The sequence below is a fragment of the Benincasa hispida genome, chromosome 11, assembly GCF_009727055.1.
Source record: "Benincasa hispida cultivar B227 chromosome 11, ASM972705v1, whole genome shotgun sequence".
NCBI classification, from domain to species: domain Eukaryota; kingdom Viridiplantae; phylum Streptophyta; class Magnoliopsida; order Cucurbitales; family Cucurbitaceae; genus Benincasa; species Benincasa hispida.
In genome coordinates, this window is record NC_052359.1 from 25,309,295 (window position 1) to 25,326,262 (window position 16,968).

The window sequence follows — 16,968 nt, forward strand, 5'->3', positions numbered from 1 at the left end:
TTGGATGAAGTTTGGTTCAAAAGTTACTTATGTACACTGGAACGTAGCTTTGTACCATTCTGGACGAACTTAGACATAAAAGGTCGAGAAAGAGTCCGGAAAGGACGAACTTTGGATTTCTACAAGTGGAAGTCTCCTTGACTAAAAATTTGGATGAAGTTTGGTTCAAAAGGTACTTATGAACCCTGGAAAGTAGTTTTGTACCATTGAGGACGAACTTAGGCACAAAGGTCGAGAAAGAGTCCGAAAAGGACAAACTTTGGATTTCTACAAGTGGAAGTCTGCTATGACTAAAAATTTGGACGAAGTTTGGTTCAAAAGTTACTTATGAATCTTGGAAAGTAGTTTTGTACCATTGTAGACTAACTTAGGCCCAAAAGGTCGAGAAAAAGTTCAGAAAGGACATACATAGGGTTTCTATGTGTCAAAATGTGCTCTCAGTCCAAATTTGGTCGAAGTTTGATTTAAAATTTACTTATGAACACTGGACAGAAGTTTGATACCTATATTGAGGAACTTGGGACCAAAACGTCAAGAAAGGTACCAAAAATTACAATCTTCAGGTTTCTACTTTTCGAAATGTGCTCCAAGTCAAAATTTGGACAGTTTTGTTCAATACGTACTTATGAATCCTAGAAAGGAATTTTGTACCTGTGGACTAATTGTGGCACATAGGGTAACGAAAGTAACTGAAAAGGACGAACTTTGGGTTTCTACTTTTCGAAATGTGCACCAAGTCCAAAATTTGGACGAAGTTTGGTTCAAAAGACACTTATGATCCGTGGAAAGTAGTTTTGTACCATTGTTGATGAACTTAGGCACAAAAGGTCGAGAAAGAGTCCGAAAAGGACGAACTTTGGATTTCTACAAGTGGAAGTCTACTATGACTAAAAATTTGGAAGAAGTTTGGTTCAAAACATACATATGAACCCTGGAAAGTAGTTTTGTACCATTGTGGACGAACTTAGGCACAAAAGGTCGAGAAAGAGTCTGAAAAGGNGAACTTAGGCACAAAAGGTCGAGAAAGAGTCTGAAAAGGACGAACTCTGGATTTCTACAAGTGGAAGTCTGCTATGAATAAAAATTTTGACGAAGTTTTATTCAAAAGGTTCTTATAAAACCTGGAAAGTAGTTTTTTACCAGTGTGGACGAACATATTCACAAAAGGTCGAGAAAGAATCCAAAAAGGACGAACTTTGGATTTCTACAATTGGAAGTCAAATTTGGACGAAGTTTGGTTCTAAAGGTACTTATGAATGCTGGAAAGTAGTTTTGTAACATTGTGGACGATAGTCACAAAAGGTCGAGAAAGAGTTCGAAGGACGAACTTTTGATTTCTACAAGTGGAAGTGTGGATGTAGTTGGGTTCAAAAGGTATTTAGGAACCTTGGAAAGTAGTTGTGTACCATTGTGGGCGAACTTAGGAAAAAAGGTCGAGAAAGAGTCTGAAAAGGACGAACTTTGGATTTCTACAAGTGGAAGTCTGTAATGACCAAAAATTTGAACGAAGGTTGGTTCAAAAGGTACCTATGAACCGTGGTAAGTTGTTTTGTACCACTGTGGACAAACATAAGCACAAAAGGTCGAGAAAGAATCCGAAAAGGACGAACTTTGGATTTCTACAAGTGGAAGTCTGCTATGACATAAAATTTGGACGAAGTTTGGTTCATAATGTATTTATGAACCTTTGAAAGTAGTTTTGTACCATTGTTAACGATGTTAGGCACAAAAGGTCGTGAAAGAGCCCGAAAAGGGGAACTTTGGATTTCTACATGTGGAAGTCATCTATGACTAAAAATTTGGACGAAGTTTGGTTGAAAAGGTACTTATGAATCCTGGAAAGTAGTTTTTACCGTTGTGGACGAACTTAGGTGAAAAAGGTCGAGAAATAGTCTAAAAAAGACGAACTTTGGATTTCTACAAGTGGAAGTCTGCTATGACTAAAAATTTTGTCGAAGTTTGGTTCAAAAGATACTATTAAACCTAGAAATGTGCTCCAAGTCAAAAGTTGGACAAAGTTTTGTTCAAAAGGTACTTATTGACCCTAGAAAGAAATTTCGTACTTATGTGGATGAAGTTTGGCACAAAGGGTAAAGAAAGTGACTAAAAAGGACGAACTTTGGGTTTCTACTTTTCGAAATGTGCTTCATGTCAAAATTTGAACAAAGTTTTGTTCAAAAGGTACTTATGGAACCCTAGAAAGGAATTTTGTACATATGTGCACTAACTTTGTCACAAAGGGTATAGAAAGTGACTGAAAAGGACGCACTTTGGGTTTCTACTTGTCGAAATGTTCTCCATGTCTATATTTGGAAGAAGTTTGGTTCAAAAGACACTTATGAAACCTGGAAAGTGGTTTTTTATCGGTGTGGACGGACATAGCCACAAAAGGTCGAGAAAGAGTCCAAAAAGGACGAACTTTGGATTTCTACAAGTGGAAGTTTGCTAGGACTAACAATTTGGATGAAGTTTAGTTCAAATTGTACATATGAACCCTGGAAAGTAGTTTTGTACCATTGTGGATGAACTTAGGCATAAAAGGTTGAGAAAGAGTCCGAACAAGACGAACTTTAGATTTTTACAAGTGGAAGTCTGCTATGACTAAAAGTTTGGACAAAGTTTGGTTCAAAAGGTACTTAGAACACTGGAAAGTGGTTTTGTATCAATGTGGTAACTTAGGCACAAAAGGTCGAGAAAGAGTCCGAAAAAGACGAACTTAGGATTTCTACAAGTGGAAGTCTCCTATGATTAAAAATTTGGACGAAGTTTGGTTCCAAAGGTACTTATGAACCCTGGAAAGTAGTTTTGTACAATTGTGGACAAACTTAGGCACACAAGGTCAAGAAAGAGTCCGAAAAGGATGAACTTTGTATTTCTACAAGTGGAAGTCTACTATGACTAAAAACTTGGACAAAGTTTGATTCAAAAGATACTATTAAACCTAGAAAGTAGTTTTGTACCATTATGGACGAACTTGGGCATAAAAGGTCGGGAAAGAGTCCGGAAAGGCTGAACTTTTGACTTATACAAGTTGAAGTCTACTATGACTAAAACTTTGGAGGAAGTTTGGTTCAAAAGGTACTTATAAAACCTGGTTAGAATATTTTATACCTACGTGGACGAACTTTGGGACAAAAGGTAAAGAAAGAAACTAGAAATGATGAACGTTGGGTTTCTACTTGTCGAAATGTACTTCAAGTCCAAATTTGGAAGAAGTTTGGTTCAAAAGATACTTATGAACTCTGGAGATGGGTTTTTGTACCTTTGCGGACGAACTTTGACACAGAAGGTCGAGAAAGAGTCCGAAAAGGCTGAACTTTCGGTTTCTACATGTCAAAATNTTTTTGTACCTTTGCGGACGAACTTTGACACAGAAGGTCGAGAAAGAGTCCGAAAAGGCTGAACTTTCGGTTTCTACATGTCAAAATGTGCTCTCAGTCCAAATTTGGTCGGAGTTTGGTTTAAAGTTACTTATGAACTCTAGACAGAAGTTTATTACCTAGATTGATGAATTTGGGACCAAGACGTCAACAAAAAGTCCAAAAATGACGAACTTTTCGAAATGTGCTCCAAGTCAAAATTTGGACATAGTTTTTTTCAAAAGGTACTTATGAACCCTACAAAGGAATTTTGTACCTATGCGGACGAACATTGGCACAAAGGGTAAAGAAAGTGACTGAAAAGGATGAACTTTGAGTTTCTTCTTGTCGAATTGTCCTACAAGTTTAGATTTGGAAGAAGTTTGGTTCAAAAGATACTTATGAACTCTGGAGACGGGTTTTTGTACATTTTCAGACGAACTTGGACACAAAAGGTCGAGAAAGAGTCTGAAAGGATGAACTTTGGGTTTCTACTTTTCAAAATGTAATCTTAGTCCAAATTTGGTCGAATTTTGGTTTAAAATTACTTATGAACTCTGTACAGAAGTTTAAGACCTATATTGATGAACTTGGGACCAAGACATCAAGAAAGAATCCAACAATGATGAACTTCAGGTTTCTACTTTTCGAAATGTGCTCATAGTGATTTGGACAAAATTTTGTTCATAAGGTACTTATGAAACCCTTGAAAGGAATTTTGTACCTATGTGGACGAACTTTGGCACAAAGTATAAAGAAAGTGACTGAAAGGAATGAACTTTGCGCTTGTCGAAAGGTACTTATGAACCCTAGAAAGTTGTTTTGTACAACTGTGGACAAACATAAGCACAAAAGGTCGAGAAAGAATCTAAAAAGGACGAACTTTGGATTTATACAAGTGGAAGTTTGCTATGACATAAAATTTGGACGAAGTTTCGTTCAAAATGTATTTATGAACCCTTGAAAGTAGTTTTGTACCATTGTTAACGAAGTTAGGCACAAAAGGTCGTGAAAGAGTTCGAAAAGGACGAACTTTGGATTTCTACATGTGGAAGTCATCTATGACTAAAAATTTGGACGAAGTTGGGTTCAAAAGGTACTTATGAACCCTGGAAAGTAGTTGTGTACCATTGTGGATGAACGTTGGCACAAAACATCAAGAAAGAGTTTGAAAAGGACAAACTTTGGGTTTCTACTTGTCGAAATGTACTTCAAGTCCAAATTTGGAAGAAGTTTGGTTCAAAAGATACTTATGAACTCTGGAGACGGGTTAACCTTTGTGGACGAACTTTGACATAGAAGTTCGAGAAAGAGTCCGAAAAGGACGAACATTCGGTTTCTACGTGTTAAAATGTGCTCTCAGTCCAAATTTGGTCGGAGTTTGGTTTAAAAGTTACTTATGAACTCTAGACAGAAGTTTAATACCTAGATTGATGAACTTGGGACCAAGACGTCAAGAAAGAGTCCAAAAATGACGAACTTTTCGAAATGTGCTCCAAGTCAAAATTTAGACAGTTTTTTTCAAAAGGTACTTATGAACCCTACAAAGGAATTTTGTACCTATGCGGACGAACTTTGGCACAAAGGGTAAAGAAAGTGGCTGAAAAGGACGAACTTTGAGTTTCTTCTTGTCGAATTGTCCTACAAGTTTAGATTTGGAAGAAGTTTGGTTCAAAAGATACTTATGAACCCTGGAAAGTAGTTTTGTACTAGTGTGGACGAACTTAGGCACAAAAGGTCGAGAAAGAGTCCGAAAAGGACGAACTCTAGATTTCTACAAGTGGAAGTCTACTATGATTAAAAGTTTGGACGAAGTTTGATTCAAAAGGCACTTATGAACCGTGGAAAGTAGTTTTGTACCGTTGTGGACGAACATAGGCATAAAAGGTCGGGAAAGAGTCCGAAAAGGACGAACTTTGGATTTCTACAAGTGGAAGTCTACTATTATTAAAACTTTGGACGAAGTTTGGTTCAAAAGTCACTTATGAACCCTGGAAAGACAATTTTGTACCTACGTTGACGAACTTTGGCAAAAGGGTAAAGAAAGAGACTAGAAAGGATGAACGTTGGCACAAAATGTCTTGAAAGAGTCTGAAAAGTACAAACTTCGGGTTTCTCCTTGTCGAAATGTGCAAAGTCCAAATTTCGAAGAATTTTTCTTCAAAAGATACTTATGAACTCCAGAGAGGGGTTTTTGTACTTTTGTGGATGAACTTTGACACAAAAGGTCGAGAAAGAGTCCAGAAAGGACGAACAGGTTTCTACGTGTCAAAATGTGCTCTCAGTCCAAATTAGGTAAAATTTTGGTTAAAAAGTTACTTATGAACTCTGGACAGAAGTTTAATACCTATTTTGATGAACTTGGGACCAAAACGTCAAAAAGGAGACCAAAAATTGCGAACTTCAGGTTTCTACTTTTTGAAATGTGCTCCAAGTAAAACTTTGGACAAAGTTTTGTTCAAAAGGTACTTATGAAACCCTAAGAAGGAATTTTGTACCTATGTGGACGAACTTGGGCACAAAGGCTAATGATAGTGACTGAAAAGGACGAACTTTGGGTTGCTACTTGTCGAAATACGCTCCAAGTCCATATTTCGAAGAAGTTTTGTTCAAAAGACACTTATGACACTTCGAAAGTAGTTTTGTACCATTGTGGACGAACTTAGGCACAAAAGGTCAAGAAAGAGTCCGAAAAGGACGAACTTTGGATTTCTACAAGTGGAATTCTGCTATGACTAAAAATTTGGATGAAGGTTCAAAAGGTACTTATGAACCCTTGAAAGTAGTTTTGTACCATTGTGCACGATCTTAGGCACAAAAGGTCGAGAAAGAGTCCGAAAAGGATGAACTTTGGATTTCTACAAGTGGAAGTCTGCTATGACTAAAAATTTGGATGAAGTTTTGTTCAAAAGGTACTTATGAACCCTGAAAAGTAGTCTTGTATCATTGCGGATGAACTTAGGCACAAAAGGTCGAGAAAGGGTCCAGAAGGGACGAACTTTGGATTTCTACAAGTGGAAGTTTGCTATGACTAAAAATTTGGACGAAATTTGGTTCAAAAGGTACTTATGAACCCTGGAAAGACAATTTTGTACCTACTAGACGAACTATGGTTCAAAGGGTAAAGAAAGAGATTAAAAAGGATGAACGTTGGCACAAAATGTCAAGAAATAGTCTGAAAAGGATGAACTTTGGGTTTCTACTTGTTGAAATGTACTACAAGTCCAAATTTGGAAGAAGTTTGGTCCAAAAGTAACTTCTGAACTCTGGAGAGGGGTTTTGTACCTTTGTGGACGAACTTTGACACAAAAGGTCGAGAAAGAGTTCAGAAAGGATGAACTTTGGGCTTCTACGTTTCAAAATGTGCTCTCAGTCCAAATTTGGTCGAAGTTTGGTTTAAAAGTTACTTATGAACTCTAGACAAAAGTTTAATACCTACATTGATGAACATGGGACCGAAAAATCAGGAAAGAGTCCAAAAATGACAAACTTTAGGTTTCTACTTTTCGAAATGTGCTCCAAGTAAAAATTTGGACATAGTTTTGTTCAAAATGTACTTATGCGCCCTAGAAAGGAATTTTGCTATGTGGACGAACTTTGATACAAATGGTAAAGAAAGTGTCTGAAAAGTACTAACTGTAGGTTTGTACTTGTCAAAATGTGCTCCAAGTCCAGATTTAGAAGAAGTTTGGTTCAAAAGACATTTATGATCTCTGGAAAGTCGTTTTGAATCATTGTGGACGAACTTAGACACAAAAGGTTGAGAAAGAGTCCGAAAAGGGCAAACTTTGGATTTCTACAAGACGAATTCTACTATGACTAAAAATTTGGACGAAGTTTGGTTCAAAAGATACATATGAAGCCTAAAAAGTAGTTTTGTACCATTGTGGATGAACTTAGGCATAAAAGGTCGAGAACGAGTCTGAAAACGACGAAGTTTGGATTTTTACAAGTGGAAATCTGCCGACTAAAAATTTGGACGAAGTTCAAATGGGACCAAAAATTTTGATAAAGTTTGGTTCAAAAGGTACTTATGAACCCTGGAAAGTAGTTTTGTACCATTGTGAATGAACTTAGGCACAAAAGGTCGAGAAAGAATCCGAAAATGACGAAATTTGGATTTCTACAAGTGGAAGTCTGTTATGACCAAAAATTTTGATAAAGTTTGGTTCAAAAGGTACTTATGAACCTTGGAAAGTAGTTTTGTACCATTGTGAATGAACTTAAGCACAAAAGGTCGAGAAAGAATCCGAAAATGACGAAATTTGGAATTCTACAAGTGGAAGTCTGCTATGACTAAAAATTTGGACGATGTTTGATTCAAAACATACATATCAACCATGGAAAGTAGTTTTATACCATTCTGGACGAACTTAGGAAATAAAGGTCGAGAAAGAGTCCGAAAAAGACGAACTTTTGATTTCTACAAGTGGAAGTCATCTATGACTAAAAATTTGGACGAAGTTTAATTCAAAAGGTACTTATGAAGCCTAGAAAGTAGTTTTGTACCATTGTGGATGAACTTAGGCAAAAAGGGTCGAGAAAGAGTTCGAAAAGGAAAAACTTGGATTTCTAAAAGTGGAAGTCTGCTATGACAAAAAATTTGTCGAAGTTTGGTTTAAAAGGTGCATATGAACCCTGGAAAGTAGTTCGTACTATTGTGGACGAACATAGGCAAAAAAGGTCAAGAAACAGTCCGAAAAGGACGAACTTTTGATTTCTACAAGTGGAAGTCTGCTATGACTAAAAATTTGGACGAAGTTTCGTTCAAAAGGTACTTATGNGAAAAGGACGAACTTTTGATTTCTACAAGTGGAAGTCTGCTATGACTAAAAATTTGGACGAAGTTTCGTTCAAAAGGTACTTATGAACTCTGGAAAGATAATTTTGTACCATTATGGACGAATTTAGGCCCATAAGGTTGAGAAAGAGTCTAAAAAATATGAACTTTTTATTTCTACAAGTGGAAGTCTGCTATGACTAAAATTTTGGAGAAGTTTGGTTCAGAATGTACTTATGAACCTTGGAAAGTAGTTTTCTACCATTATGGACGAACTTAGGCACAAAAGGTCGAGAAAGAGTCCGAAAAGTTTGGTTTAAAACTTACTTATGAACTCTGGACAAAAGTTTAATACATATATTGATGAATTTGGGACCAAAACATGAAGAAAGTGTCCAAAAATGACGAACTTCATGTTCCTACTTTTCGAAATGTGCTCCAAGTCAAAATTTGGATAAAGTTTTGATCAAAAAGGACTTGTGAACCCTAGAAAGGAATTTTGTACCTATGTGGATGAAGTTTGGCACAAAAGGTAAAGAAAATGACTGAAAGGGATGAACTTTGGGTTTCTACTTGTCAAAATGTGCTCAGATTCCACATTTGGATGAAGTTTGGTTCAAAAGACACTTATGAGCCCTGGAAAGAAATTTTATACCAGTGTGGACGAACTTGTTCACAAAAGATCGAGAAAGAGTCCGAAAAGGACGAACTGTGGATACAAGTGGAAGTCTGCTATGACTAAAAATTTGGATGAAGTTTGGTTCAAAATGCACTTATGAACCCTGGAAAGACAATTTTGTACCTATGTGGACATTCGGCACAAAGGGTAGAAAGAGACTAGAAAGGATGAATGTTGGCACAAAATATCAAGAAAGAGTCTGAAAAGGACGAACTTTAGGTTTCTACTTGTTGAAATGTGCTCTAAGTCCAAATTTTGAAGAATTTTGGTTCAAAAGTAACTTATGAACTCTAGAAAGGGGTTTTTGTACCTATGTGGATGAACTTTGGAACAAAAGGTCAACAAAGAGTCCGGAATGTCCGAACTTTGGGTTTCTACGTCTCAAAATGTGCTCTCAGTCCAAATTTGGTCGAAGTTTAGTTTAAAAGTTATTATGAACCCTTGAAAGTTGTTTCGTACCATTGTGGACGAACTTAGGCACAAAAGGTCGAGAAAGAGTCCGAAAAGGACGAATTTTGGATTTCTACAAGTGAAAGTCTGCTATCACTAAAAATTTGGACGAAGTTTGGTTCAAAAGGTACTTATGAACCCTGGAAAGTAGTTTTGTACCAATGTGGACGAACTTAAGCACAAAAGGTCGAGAAAGAATCTGAAAAGGACGAACTTTGGGTAAACAAGTAGAAGTCTGCTATGACTAAAAATTTGGAAGAAGTTTGGTTCAGAAGGTACTTATGAACCTTGGAAAGTAGCTTTGTACCATTGTGGATAAACATAGGCATAAAAGGTTGAGAAAGAGTCCGAAAAGGAGGAACTTTGGATTTCTACAAGTGGAAGTCTGCTATGACTAAAAATTTGGACGAAGTTTGGTTCAAAAGATACTTATGAACCTTGGAAAGTAGTTCGTACCATTGTGGACTAACTTAGGCACAAAAGGTCAAGAAAGAGTCCAAAAAGGATGAACAAGATTTCTACAAGTGGAAATCTGCTATGACTAAAAATTTGGATGATGTTTAGTTCAAAAGGTACTTATGAACCATGGAAAGACAATTTTGTACCTACGTGGACGAACTTTGGCACAAAGGGTAAAGAAAAAGACTAGGAAGGGTGAACGTTGACACAAAATGTGAAGAAAGAGTCTGAAAAGGATGCACTTTGGGTATCTACTTGTCAAAATGTGCTCCAAGTCCAAATTTGGAAGAAGTTTGGTTCAACAGATACTTATGAACTCTCTAGACGGGTTTTTGTACCTTTCTCGACGAACTTTGACACAAAAGGTCGAGAAAGAGTCCGGAAAGGACGAACTTTGGGTTTCTAGGTGTCAAAATGTGCTCTCAGTCCAAATTTGATCGAAGTTTGGTTTAAAAGTTAATTATGTACTCAATATAGAAGTTAACCTATATTGATGAACTTGGGACCGAAACATCAAGAAAGGCTCCAAAAATGACGAACTTCACGTTTCTACTTTTCTAAATGTGCTCCAAGTCAAAATTTGGACAAAGTTTTGTTCAAAAGGTATTTATGAACCCTAGAAAGGAATTTTGTACCTATGTGGACGAACATTGGAACAAAGGGTAAAGAAAGTGACTGAAAACGATGAATTTTGGGTTTCTACTTGTCGAAATGTGCTACAAGTCCAGATTTGGAAGAAGTTTGGTTCAAAAGACACATATGGACCCTGGAAAGTAGTTTTTTACCAGTGTGGACGAACTTAGGCACAAAAGGTCGAGGAAGAGTCCGAAAAGGATGAACTTTGGATTTCTACCAGTGGAAGTTTGCTATGACTAAAAATTTAGATGAAATTTGGTTCGAAAGGTACTTATGGACACTGAAAAGTAGTTTTGTACCATTGTGGACGAACATAGGCACAAAAGGTCTAAAGAGTCCGAAAAGGACGAACTTTGGATTTCTGCAAGTTGAAGGCTGCTATGACTAAAAATTTGGACGAAGTTTGGTTCAAAAGGTACTAATGAATCCTTGAAAGTAGTTTTATACCATTGTGGAGGAACATAGGCACAAAAGATCGAGAAAGAGTCCGAAAAGGACGAACTTAGGATTTCTACAAGTGGAAGTCTGCTATGACTAAAAATTTGGACAAAGTTTGGTTCAAAAGGTACTAATGAACCCTAAAAAGTAGTTTTGTACCATTGTGGACGAACTTTGAAAGAAAAGGTCGAGAAAATATCCGAAAAGGACGAACTTTAGATTTCTACATGTGGGAATTTGCTATGACTAAAAATTTGGACAAAGTTTGGTTCAAAAGGTACTTATGAACCTCGGAAAGACAGTTTTGTACCTACATGAACAAACTTTGGCACAAAGGGAAAAGAAGGAGACTAAAAAGGATAAACGTTGACACAAAATGAAAGAATGAGTCTGAAAAGGACAAACTTTGGGTTTCTACTTGTCGAAATACGCTCCAAGTCCATATTTCGAATAATTTTGGTTCAAAAGACACTTATGAACCCTAGAAAGTAGTTTTGTACCAGTGTGGAGGGACTTAGGCACAAAAGGTCAAGAAAAAGTCCGAAAAGGACGAACTTTGGATTTCTACGAGTGGAAGTCTACTATGACTAAAAATTTGGATGAAGTTTGGTTCAAAAGGTACTTATGAACCCTTGAAAGTAGTTTTGTACCATTGTGCACGATCTTAGGCACAAAAGGTTGAGAAAGAGTCTGAAAAGGACGAACTTTGAATTTCTACAAGTGGAAGCCTGCTATGAATTAAAGTTTGGACGAAGTTTTGTTCAAAAGATACTTATGAACCCTGGAAAGTAGTCTTATATCATTGTGGATGAATATTGGCACAAAAGGTCGAGAAAGGGTTCGGAAGGGACGAACTTTGGATTTCTACAAGTCGAAGTTTGCTATGACTAAAAATTTGGTCGATGTCTGGTTCAAAAGGTACTTATGAACTCTGGAAAGACAATTTTGTACCTACGTTGACGAACTATGGTACAAAGGGTAAAGAAAGAGACAAGAAAGGATGAACGTTGGCACAAAATGTCAAGAAACAGTCTAAAAGGACGAACTTTGGGTTTCAACTTGTCGAAATGTACTTTAAATCCAAATTTGGAAGAAGTTTGGTTCAAAAGATACTTAGGCATAAAAGTACGAACTGTTTTGTTTCTACTTGTCGAAATTTGCTTCAAGTCCCAAATTCGGAAGAAGTTTTGTTTAAAAGATACTTATGAACTCTGGACAGGGGTTTTTGTACTTTTGTGGATGAGTTTGACACAAAAGGTCGAGAAAGTGTCTGCAAAGGACGAACTTTGGGTTTCACATGTCAAAATGTGCTCTCAGTCCAAATTTGGTCGATGTTTGGTATAAAAATTATTTATGAACTCTGGACAGAAGTTTAATACCTATATTATTGAAGTTTGGACCAAACGTCAAGAAAGAGTCCAAAAATGACGAACTTCAGGTTTTTACTTTTTCAAATGTGCTCCAAGTCAAAAGTTGGACAAAGTTTTGTTCAAAAGGTACTTATGAACCCTAGAAAGAATTGTGTACCTATGTGGACGAAGTTGAGGCACAAATTAGAAAGTGACTGAAATGGACGAACTTTGGTTTCTACTTATCGAAATGCTCTCCAAGTCCATATTTTGAAGAAGTTGTTCAAAAAGAAATTATGAAACCTGGAAAGTAGTTTTGTACCAATGTGGATGAACTTAGGCACAAAAGGTCGAGAAAAGAGTCAAAAAGGACGAACTTTAGATTTCTATAAGTGGAAGTTTGCTATGACTAAAAATTTTGGACAAGTTTAGTTCAAAAGGTACATTATGAAACCTTGAAAAGTACTTTTGTAAATGGGCGAACTTAGGCCACCAAATGTCGAGAAAGAGTCCGAACAAGACGAACTTTGGATTTGTACAAGTGGAAGTCTGCTATTGACAAAAAGTTTGGACGAAGTTTGGTTCAAATAGTACTTATGAACCCTGGAAAGTAGTTTTATAACCATTGCGGACGAACTTAGGCACAAAAAGGTTGAGAAGAGTCCGGAAAGGACGAACTATAGGATTTCTACAAGTGAAAGTCTTGCAATGACTAAAAGTTTGGACGAAGTTTGGTTCAAAAGGTACTTATGAACCCTGTAAAGTAGTTTTGTACCATCGTGGACGAACTTAGGCACAAAAGGTCAAGAAAGAGCGCGAAAAAGACGAATTTTAGATTTCTACAAGTGGAAGTAGTATGACAAAAAATCTGGACGAAGTTTGGTTCAAAAGATACTTATGAACCCTGGAAAGTAGTTTTGTGCAATTGTGGACAAACATAGGCACAAAAGGTCGAGAAAGAGTCCTAAAAGGATGAACTTTGGATTTCTATAAGTGGAAGTCTGCTATGACTAAAAATTTGGACGAAGTTTGGTTCAAAAGGTACTTATGAACCCTTGAAAGTAGTTTTGTACCATTGTGCAAGATCTTAGGCACAAAAGGTCGAGAAAGAGTCCGGAAAGGACAAACTTTGAATTTCTACAAGTGAAAGTCTGCTATGATTAAAAGGTTGGACGAAGTTTTGTTCAAAAGGTAAATGAACCTTGAAAAGTAATTTTGTATCGTTGTGGACGAACTTAGGCACAAAAGTTTTGAACCAAACTTCGTCAAAATTTTGAACCAGGGTTCATAATTACCTTTTGAACCAAACTTCGTCAAAATTTTTAGTTATAGCAGACTTCCACTTGTAGAAATCAAAAGTTTATCCTTTTCGGACTCTTTCTAGAACGTTTGTGCCTAAGTTCATCCAAAATGATACAAAACTACTTTCCAGGGTTCAGAAGTACCTTTTGAACCAAACTTTGTCCAAATTTTTAGTCATAGCAGAATTTACTTGTAGAAATCCAAAGTTCGTATTTCTCATATTCTTTCTCGACCTTTTGTGCCTAAGTTCGTCCACAATAGTACAAAACTACTTTGCAAGGTTCATAAGTACGTTTTGAACACAACTTCATCCAAATTTTTAGCCATTGCAAAGTTCCACTTGTAGAAATCAAAAGTTTGTCCTTTTTAGAGTCTTTCTCGGCCTTTTGTGCCTAAGTTCGTCCACAATGGTACAAAACTATTTTCCAGGGTTCATAACTACCTTTTGAACTAAACTTCGTCCAAATTTTTAGTCATAGCAGACTTCCACGTGTTGAAATCCAAAGTCTGTATTTTGTTAATCTTTCTCGACTTTTTGTGCCAATGTTCGTCCACACTCGTACAAAACAACGTTTCTGGGTCCATAAGTGTCTTTTGAGCAAAATTTCTTCCAAATCTGGACTTGGAGCACATTTCGACAAGTAGAAACGCAAAGTTCATCCTTTTCAGTCACTTTCTTTACCCTTTGTGCCAAAGTTCGTCCACATAGGTACAAAATTCCTTTCTAGGGTTTTATAAGTACCTTATGAACAAATCTTTGTTCCAAATTTTGACTTGAAGAACATTTCGAAAAGTAGAAACCTGAAGTTCATCATTTTTGTACTCTTTCTTGATGGTTTTGTCCCAAGTTCATCAATATAGGTATTAAACTTCTGTCCAGAGTTCATCAGTAACCTTTTAACCAAACTTTGACCAAATTTGGACTGAGAGCACATTTTGACACGTAGAAACCCAAAGTTCGTCCTTTCGGACTCTTTCTTGACCTTTTGTGTCAAAGTTCGTCCAAAAGGTACAAAAACCCCTCTCCAGAGTTCATAAGTATCTTTTGAACCAAACTTCTTCCAAATTTGGATTTGGAGCAAATTTCGACAAGTAGAAACCCAAAATTCGTCCTTTTTAGACTCTTTCTTGACATTTTGTGCAACCGTTCACCCTTTCTAGTCTCTTTCTTTACCCTTTGTGCCAAAGTTCGTCCACGTAGATACAAAATTGTCTTTCCAGGGTTCATAAGTACCTTTTGAACCAAATTTTGTCCAAATTTTTAGTCATAGTAGACTTCCACTTGTAGAAATCCAAAGTTCGTCTTTTTCAGACTCTTTCTCGACCTTTTGTGCCTAAGTTAGTCCGCAACGGTACAAAACGACTTTCCAGTGTTCATTACCTTTTGAACCAAACTTCGTCCAAATTTTTAGTCATAGCAGACTTCCACTTGTAGAAATTCAAAGTTCATCCTTTTCGGACTCTTTCTCGACCTTTTGTGCGTATGTTCATCCACAATGGTACAAAACTACTTTCCAAGGTTCATAAGTACCTTTTGAAATAAACTTCGTCCAAATTTTTAGTCATAGCAGACTTTCACTTCTAGAAACCTAAAGTTCATCCTTTTTGGACTCTTTCTCGACCTTTTGTGCCTCAGTTCGTCACAATGGTACAAAACTATTTTCCAGGGTTCATAAGTAACTTTAAACCAAACTTCGTCCAAGTTTTTAGTCATAGTAGACTTCCACTTGTAGAAATCCAAAGTTTGTTCTTTTCGGACCCTATCTCAACCTTTTGTGCTTAAGTTCGTCCACAATGGTACAAAACTACTTTCTAGGGTTCATAAGTAACTTTAAACCAAACTTCGACCAAATTTGGACTGAGAGCACATTTTAACACGTAGAAACCCAAAGTCGTCCTGTACGGACTGTTTTTTTACCTTTTGTGCAAAAGTTCGTCCATAAAGGTACAAAAGCCCCTTTCCAGACTTCATAAGTATCTTTTGAACAAAAATTCTTCCAAATTTGGACTTAAAAGCACATTTCGACAAGTAGAAAGCAAAAGTTCGAGAAAAAGAAAGAAAACGATGAACTAAGATTTCTACAAGTGGAAGTCTGCTATGACTAAAAATTTGGACGAAGTTTGGTCAAAAGGTACTTAGGACCCCTGGAAAGTATTTTGTACCATTGTGGCGAACTTAGACACAAAAGGTCGAGAAAGAGTCTGGAAAGGATGAACTTTTTATTTCTATAAGTGGAAGTCTGCCATGACTAAAAATTTATACGAAGTTTGGTTCAAAAGATACTTATGAACCCTGGAAAGTTGTTTTGTACAATTGTGAACGAGCTTAGGCACAAAACGTCGAGAAAGAGTTCGAAAAGGACGAACTTTGTACTTCTAATAGTGGAAGTCTGCTATGACTAAAAATTTTGACGAAGTTTGGTTCAAAATTTACTTATGAACCCTGGAAAATTTTTTTTTACCATTNGTGGAAGTCTGCTATGACTAAAAATTTTGACGAAGTTTGGTTCAAAATTTACTTATGAACCCTGGAAAATTTTTTTTTACCATTGTAGACAAACTTAGACACAAAAGGTCAAGAAAGATTCCGAAAAGAACGAACTTTGGATTTTTACATGTGGAAGTCTTCTATGACTAAAAATTTGGACGAAGTTTGGTTCAAAAGGTACTTATGAATCCTGGAAAGTAAGTTTCTACCATTGTTGATGAACTTAGGCACAAAAGGTAGAGAAAGAGTCGAAAAATGACAACTTTGGTTTCTACAAGTGGAAATCTGCTATGACTAAAAATTTGGATGAAGTTTGTTTCAAAATGTATTTATGAACCCTGGAAAGTTGTTTTGTACCATTGTAGACGAACTTAGGTACAAAAGGTCGATAAAGAGTTCGAAAAAGACAAACTTTGGATTTCAACAAGTGGAAGTCTGCTATGACTAAAAATTTGGACAAAGTTTGGTCCAAAAAGTACTTATGAACCCTGGAAAGTGGTTTTGTACCAATGTGGACGAACATAGGGTCAAAAGGTCGAGAAAGACTCCGAAAAGGACGAACTTTGGATTTCTACAAGTCTGCTATGATTAAAAATTTGGACGAAGTTTGGTTCAACAAGTACTTATGACGCTTGGAAAGTAGTTTTGTGCCATTTTGGACGAACTTAGGCACAAAGGGTCGAGAAAGAGTCCGAAAAGGACGAACTTTGGATTTCTACAAGTGAAAGTCTGCTATGACTAAAAATTTGGACGAAGTATGCTTCAAAAGGTACTTATGAACCTTGGAAAGTAGTTTTGTACCATTGTGGAGGAACTTAGGCACAAAAGGTCGAGAAAGAGTTCGAAAAGGACGAACTTTGGATTTGTACAAGTGGATGTTTGCTATGACTAAAAAATTTGACGAAGTTTGGTTCAAAAAGTAGTTATGAACCTTGGAAAATAGTTTTGTACCATTGTGGGCGAACTTAGGCACAAAAGGTCAAGAAAGAGTCTGAAAAGGACGAACTTTGGATTTCTACAAGTAGAAG